A 7,465-nucleotide genomic window follows, 5' to 3' on the forward strand; every position below is an offset into this window, starting at 1 on the left:
CATCAACATGGACAAGGCCTTTATAGAGCCTGTCTTCACCAATAATGTAAGTTTGTCCATCTCAAGCCTTCAAACTTTGTTGTATATATTTGGTTAGGCATGACTGCAACAGCTGTTTATTTTTTGTGTTTGCATCAAATTGCATGTTTAAAGTTTATTATGTACTCCCTCCGTTCCAAAATAGATGAACCAACTTTGTACTGAAGTTAGTATAAAGTTGGGTCATCTATTTTAGAACGGAGGGAGTAGTTCATAAACAAAAGTTTGTCCTTTCTCAATTTAAGTTTTCAGTTGTACAACCAAGTTCCTTATTCATACCATGTAAATTAAAGTATACAGAGCAAGTGATCTTCTTTTGCACTGCATGTATGCTTCTGTTCTTCATCCGTAATCCAGTGGTATGGTGAACCTACCCACTATAGCACAATGTCATATTCTGCAATGTCTTAACTATGAACAATGTCATATCATTCTACTACTCCCTCCGTCCGAAAATACTTGTCATTGAAATGGATGTATCTAGATGTATTTTAGTTCTAGACACATCCATTTTGATGACAAGTAATTCCGGACGGAGGGAGTATTATTTAAACCGTCTCTTTATTTGCCAATCTGAGATGGGATAAATTGACAGCACACTAACCATTGATACTTATGAGTTCTTGATCTGTAATCCAGTGGTGTCGTGAAGCTGCCAACTCCTTCACAATGTCATTTCCGGCCATGTCTTGACCTAAACAATACCATATTGTGTTAATGCAATTTTAAACTGTGTCACTTTATTCGTGAGTAAGAAATGTAATGAATTGTCAGCACTGATACTTTTATGTGCAAAACCTGTCATCTGTCTGCTTGTTTATCTTTCAGAGTGAGGAAGATTTAAGTGTTGAACAAGCGCAGTCTCATCATCTTGCTCAGCTGCTTGCGCTGCAGCTCCCCAGCAGGGCTAACCTTTCTTGAACTCTATTGAAGTGCTGTTGGTTTTGTATATTGTTTTGTCGGCGTGTTTATTTGCACTGGTGGCGATCTTTGATGCCCAGTGTATGTAATCTGCTGTCTGCTTGTGCTTTATTATCATAGTGGCTAACTTTGATGCTCAGTGGATGTAATATGCTGTAATTTCTTTATTGTATAGTCTAGGTTTTTCTTATTCATGATGCTGCAGTTATTTTACTGTCTTCGCAGTAAACCAGCCAAACCATAAAATTACGGTACATAATCGGGCCGTCATGCAATCACGATGTAGGTTGGGCCTGAAACGTGCCGAACAGTTAACAGGCTGGCAGCAGTCCGAAATGAACCTCGGCCCATGATTGTGCGAATCAAATCACGGGCTTTTAACAGGACAAAATTGTCTTGGTCCTTGTTTGGCCCAATCAGATATCGGCTGCGAGCAGGCCGGATGCAAACCGGGCCGTAGTTAGGCCCAACTATATGACGGGCATTTAACATGCCGAAATTAATATAGGGCCGAAATGTTAAACAGGTCCTTAAGAGGCCAAAACTAATGTCAGGCCGAATTACTAAGTGGGCCTCTAGCAAGTGGGCCCAAAAGCATAGTGTCCAGTTGACGGGCCAAATCTGATATGGGCCATAATTGAGCCCATAGCCTCTTAAAGGGCCGTACCTGATCTGGGCCGTAATTTGGCCCAGAACGTGGTAGGCTTTTAACGGGCCGGATCTCATATGGGCCACTATTAGGCCCGGAACGTGGCAGACCATTAATGGACCGGATCAAATGCCGGCGTTTGGCCCAAAACATGGCAGCCAGTTAATGGGCCGACCTACTAGGGCCCTCAAATTCTTGTGGGCCTACAGCTGGGCCGACCCGTTAATGTCGGCGAAATCTCGTGGGCCTTTAGTCGGGCCGGCCCATTATGATCCGCAAGAATCTTGTGGGCCTTTACCTGGGTCGGCCCATTATGGCAAACAAAAATCTTGTGGGCCTTTACCTGTGCCAGCCCATTATGGCCCACGAAATCTTGTGGGCCGTTAGCTGGGCCAGCCCATTATGGCTTGCAAAATCTCATGGGCCTTTAGCTGGGCCGGCCCATTATGGTCCGCAAAATCTTGTGGGCCTTTAGTTGGGTCAGCCCATTTAAACTTGATGGGCCGGTCCATGTGTCAACATATCATAGGCGCGTCTCGCCCATTGGATGAGTGACACCTGTGCCAGCGCGGACCTGACACGTGTCTCCTCCAGCCAATGATGATTTTACACGTGGAAAATTCCCATTGGTCGGAGCTGTTAACGGGTTGTCGGATCCAAAACCCGACCCAATAGCTTAACGGTGTTCCGTTATGGTGGATGCCACGTGTCGGTCACCCTTGACGAGAGCACTTCTGTGATGCGCGATTTATCATCATGGAAGTGGACACGTCCGTGATGATAATTTGGTTAATGTCATGGAACACTTCTACGACAGCACAGGTATGACTATCTTGATTCTGTCATAAATTTGTCATGGATGTACATGCATGACAAAAAACGCGACCTACTGTGACAAACACGTATCATCACGGAAGTGTATTTTTTTGTAGTGGAGGGAAATACTTATATCTACTGTCTGCATCTCCCCTCATCTTCGGGGAAAATCCCGACACAACTCACAAGTAGCACTTTGCTCAACTGATACGATGGGGAGCGTCACCCCGAATGCTGGACCCATAGAGCACAACGACGCGGCAAGGAGGAGCACCGTAGGCGATGCTCCCAATGCGGTCACGGGAGTACTAGTCGTCAGTAAGGACGCGGGGAAGTGGTCCTCCTCGACAACAACGCATCTCCACCTCAAAGATTTTTTGAGACAAAGATTTCTTCCTCCCAGAAACAAGCTTATGTGGGCAACCGCAAGGAAGGGGGAAGTTGTTCTAGCTCCAAATCCCTCATATAGAGTTATTCATACTTTGTTTCTTTGTTGAGGCCTCTCGTTACCTCTGCACAACTTTGTCCGCAGGCTCTTCTGCGTCTACGGCTATCAGTTACATATAGATTGCTTTATCACCATATGCGGATGCTTCCTAGGAACCCCCATGCATTTCGGGCTTTGACGCTACTCCTTTGGGGTGGAGCTTTGGAGAGATGGCAACATTGTGTCAGACTGCAGAGGTGTTATCATCCGGACTCGCCCAAATTCGGACTACTTTGACTTTCCCATGCCTAAGGTGATCAAGGCGTGGCAGAAGGCTTGGTTCTACGCCCTGGATCTTCCTGCAGGGATGGAAGTTGCTGGCTTGTCATTCTTTGAAAATTCTCTACCTCAAGAGCTAGAATCTTGGAAGCTGGATACATGTTTCACTGGGTTGTTTTCCACCTGTGGAGGAGCAAGTCATATTGTAAGATAAAAATCAGTAAGTGTATGGACACATGTGTTGTGTGGAGGAAAGGAGCATGCTGCTCGTGGGCTTCACTTCCCCCCTTGGAGGGGCTGCTGTGGAGCTCCTGCTTGCCATCCACCCTCGAATCATGACCTTCGGGCAAAAAACTAAGACTCCGTATGGCTCGGATGAGGTCATTTTTTCCACGTCACTTCCCCCTTGTGGGCTTGTCTTGAAGGTCATCAATCCCTTTTGCGCCCTCTCGAGTATGGACGCACACAACATCACAGTTCACGGGTTGCTGGACTGTGGTGCGGGTGGGAATGTCGGAACTGTTGTCTTGCATTCGGTGTTGTTATCACTCGTGTGGTAATTGATGGCGGTGACAAGCAAAGCAAGGTTGTGACATGTCATTCGTTGTTGGCCATTCGACACGCCCTAAGCTTGAAATTGGAGTTGTGGCATTAAGGGGCGATGTGGCGACAATGATGCCATGTGATGAACAAGTCAAGCCATGTTGGTGCAAGGAATGCTTCCCTTTCTCCTGCTAGGCTCGTGGCCGAAGCCGAAGCTCTCTGGTCCTCGACGTGTTTGGCCAGCTAGCTGTCAAGCCATAAGGTTCTCGTCTATCGTTTGTTCGAAGGGGTCTAGATAGGTTGTTCGTGGTGAAACCGGAGTCGCTTGTTCGTGATGTGGATAATCAGGTTGATCGAAATGCCCTGTCTTATGAGCTCTCTTCTACTCCTACCTTTTTTAATGAAACTCCTATACCTTTTTAATGAACCGAAGCCACAAGGGACACGGTCTTTTTTAAAAAAATCTTACCAAGAGCATCTCCAATAGAAGTGCTATATAAGCGACGCGCGGTACAAAAACTGCTTTTAGCACGCGCGCACCCGATTTGGAGTCTCTAGCAGCCGCACAAAAAGCGCGCGTTATGACTAATGCAGCGTGCGTATTAAAAAGGCATTGCGCGCAGCATATTTAGTGTGTTCGGTCGTGCACGTTGCAAACTCTGGGCTGCTGCAGATGGGATCTCTTGATTGGGAATGCTGGACTCGTGCGCAGCATATTTTAGAGCGCTTGTTGGAGCAAACGTATTCTAGCGCCTAAAAAATTGTGTTTTAGCGCGCGCCGCCCGATTTCGTGCGCTCCAGCGGTGGCGGGAAACTACCGCGCGGGGGAGAAAGCGGCAGTCGGCGCGGTAGATTTGGCACGCCGCTTCGCGCGCGCCTATAAAATCCCGCGCGCTGCACACTGCCACGTGCCCTCCTCCTTGCCACCTCGCCGCTTTTTCTCGCCGCTTTGCCGCTTTCCCCGCCAGCACCGCGCCACCATGCCGCCGCGCCGCCGGGGTTCTTCGGGCTACCGCGGCGTTCGCGAGCGCCCCAATAGCCGGTAGTCCACTGAGATCCGATCCGGCGATGTCCGGCTCGGCCTCGGCTTGTTCCAGAGCATGCACGAGGCGACCCGCGCGTACGACACGGCGGCGTGGCGCTTGGACAGGCCCCGGTCGCAGATGAACTTCCGCGACATCTTCACACGCGAGCAGGCGCAGTGCTTCGCCCCTCCGCCGCGTCTCATCACCGACTAGGACCGTACGGACCACGTGCGGCAGCAGCGCCGCCTCCTCATCGCCGAGGAGGACGAGCAAGCAATGGCAGAGTGGCGCCGTCGCCACCCGGAGGACGTCGTCGCCGAGAACGAGTTCTGGGCAGAGAGGACGGCAAGGCGCCGCGCGGAGCGTGCCGACAGGCATCGGCGCAAGGCACTGGAGATATCGCAGTGTGATATTGTTGAGAACGGCGGGTAGTCGATCTTCTCCCCCAACGATCTGCATTGGGAAGACATATGGCTCAATACCTCAGACAACACCACCGAGGATGATGATGGCGGCTGGGAGTCACCGTAGTTTGTCTCATTGCACCGTAGTTTCTATCTAGTTGCACCGTAGTTCTATCTATCTATGCTTTCGAACGATGTAAAATACTTGTGTATGCTTTTTTTATCTGTGCTATGAACTATGTATCGTATTTTATCTATGCTAGAACTATGTATCGTATTTTATCTATGCAAAGTTTTCATAAAAAAATGTTGTAGCATGACCACGCGCGCTGCATTTTAGCGTGCCTGCTGGAGCTGCGCACGCGCTGCGTTTTAGCGCGGCCGCTGGAGCCAGCGCTGCGTGCCGCGCCAAACCAGACGATGGGCATGCGGCAAAGTAGTTTTTAGCGTTCGACGACTGTTGGAGATGCTCTAAGAGCATGTCTAGTAGAACCCTCAAACCCTCAAACCCTTAAAGTAGTTTTAAGGGTTGAGAAGTGCCAGTTTTTGACACATTTAAGGATTGGAAAACAGGGGCAAAGACTAGAACCCTCAAACCCAACCCTTAAACTGCTTTAAGGGTTGGATTTGAGGGTTCTAGTCTTTGCCTCAACCCCAACCTTTAAAACTGTCATTTCATATATCACAAATTCCATCACATTTCATCATATGACATATCACAAATTCCATCACATTTAACATAAAACAATAATCATTCTAGTTATTATTACACCACCGAATAAAACAATAATCATTCAAATTATTACAACAATGTTTGAGCAAATTACAATAATTGTTTGAATCAAATAGGACATAGAAAATTAAAACAAAGATACATCATGGCCCAATGCGCCGCCCATCCAACTGCCAGTGGTGCTCTACTAGATCATCCCGGAGCTGACCATGAGTGGTTGCATCCTCAATCTCACGATGTGCTTGAAGAAAAGCGTGTATGCGAGAAGGGTTTCTTTCCGGTTGCACACGGGTACCAACATTGTCATAGAAACAAGGGAGGTTTGACCCTCTCTCATCCTCTAGGATCATGTTGTGTAGAATCACACAACATTTCATGATGTTCACCAAGTTTTTTTTGTCCCAAAACCGAGCTGGACCCCGAACTATGGCAAACCTTGCTTGCAAAACACCGAAAGCTCTCTCAATATCCTTGCGGGCTGCCTCTTGTGCCTTGGTGAAATGAGCCTCTTTTCTTGTTAAGGGCACCCCATTTTTCTCCTTGATGGACTTCACAAGAGTTGCCCATTCGGGATAGATGCCATCGGTGAGATAGTATCCCATTGAGTACTCATTGTCCATGATTTTGTAGTTGCAAGCTAGAGCATCCCCAGAAATTAATCTTTTGAACAAATGAGATCTATTGAGGACATTGATATCATTGAGTGTTCCCGGCAACCCAAAGAATGCATGCCAAATCCATGTGTCCTCTGATGCTACGGCCTCAAGCACAATGGTAGCATCACGGCTTTTACCGCAATACATTCCGTGCCATGCCTTTGGGAAAAAATTTCACCTCCAATGCATGCAATCAAGACTACCAAGCATCCCCGGTCATCCCCTTTTTTCATTCATTTCCATTAATCTCTTTGTATCTTCCTCGTTTGGTGCCCGAAGATACTGCTCACCATACAACCGGATGACCAACTTGGCAAACCTACAGACGGACTCCGTGGTTGTATCTTGCCCAATGCGAAGATACTGGTTGGTATAATCCACGGGTATGCCATAAGCGAGTACCCGCATTGCCGCCGATATCTTTTGATATGCACTAAACCCCATGATACCGGCGGCGTTTCTGCGACGTTTAAAGTAATAGGAGGCGGCCTCACAATCGATGACAATCTTCACAAACAAACTACGACACATTCGGTACCTTCTGCGAAAGAGACGAGGAGGGTATGTAGGTACCTCCGCGAAGTAGTCTTGCATCAAATGCTCGTGTCCGAGAGCGCGGTTCCGGTAGATGGTGAGTCGCCCCATCTTCGACCCTCTCCTCTGATCCATAAGCTTCACGCTGTCTTCAAACGCTTGCACGTCGACGAGGAGGCTCATCATCGAGACGTCATCGTCTTGCAACAACTCGTCGATGTCCGAATCGCCGGATGACGACCAACCCGACGAATCGAACAACGAGTCCATGTCGTCGTTGTTCACCTCCATCTACACAATACAACAAACAATAAATTGTGAGTGCCAACAATGAATCAGAAAGTAAAAAAAATGAAACAAAAAGAAAGAAAAGGAGGCATACCTGCGGGGAGCTCGGGGCGGCGCGGCTGCCTCTGGCCCGCCTGGCCTCTGGCGCGGC

Source organism: Triticum dicoccoides, chromosome 5B (assembly GCF_002162155.2).
Source record: "Triticum dicoccoides isolate Atlit2015 ecotype Zavitan chromosome 5B, WEW_v2.0, whole genome shotgun sequence".
Taxonomy (NCBI): Eukaryota; Viridiplantae; Streptophyta; class Magnoliopsida; order Poales; family Poaceae; genus Triticum; species Triticum dicoccoides.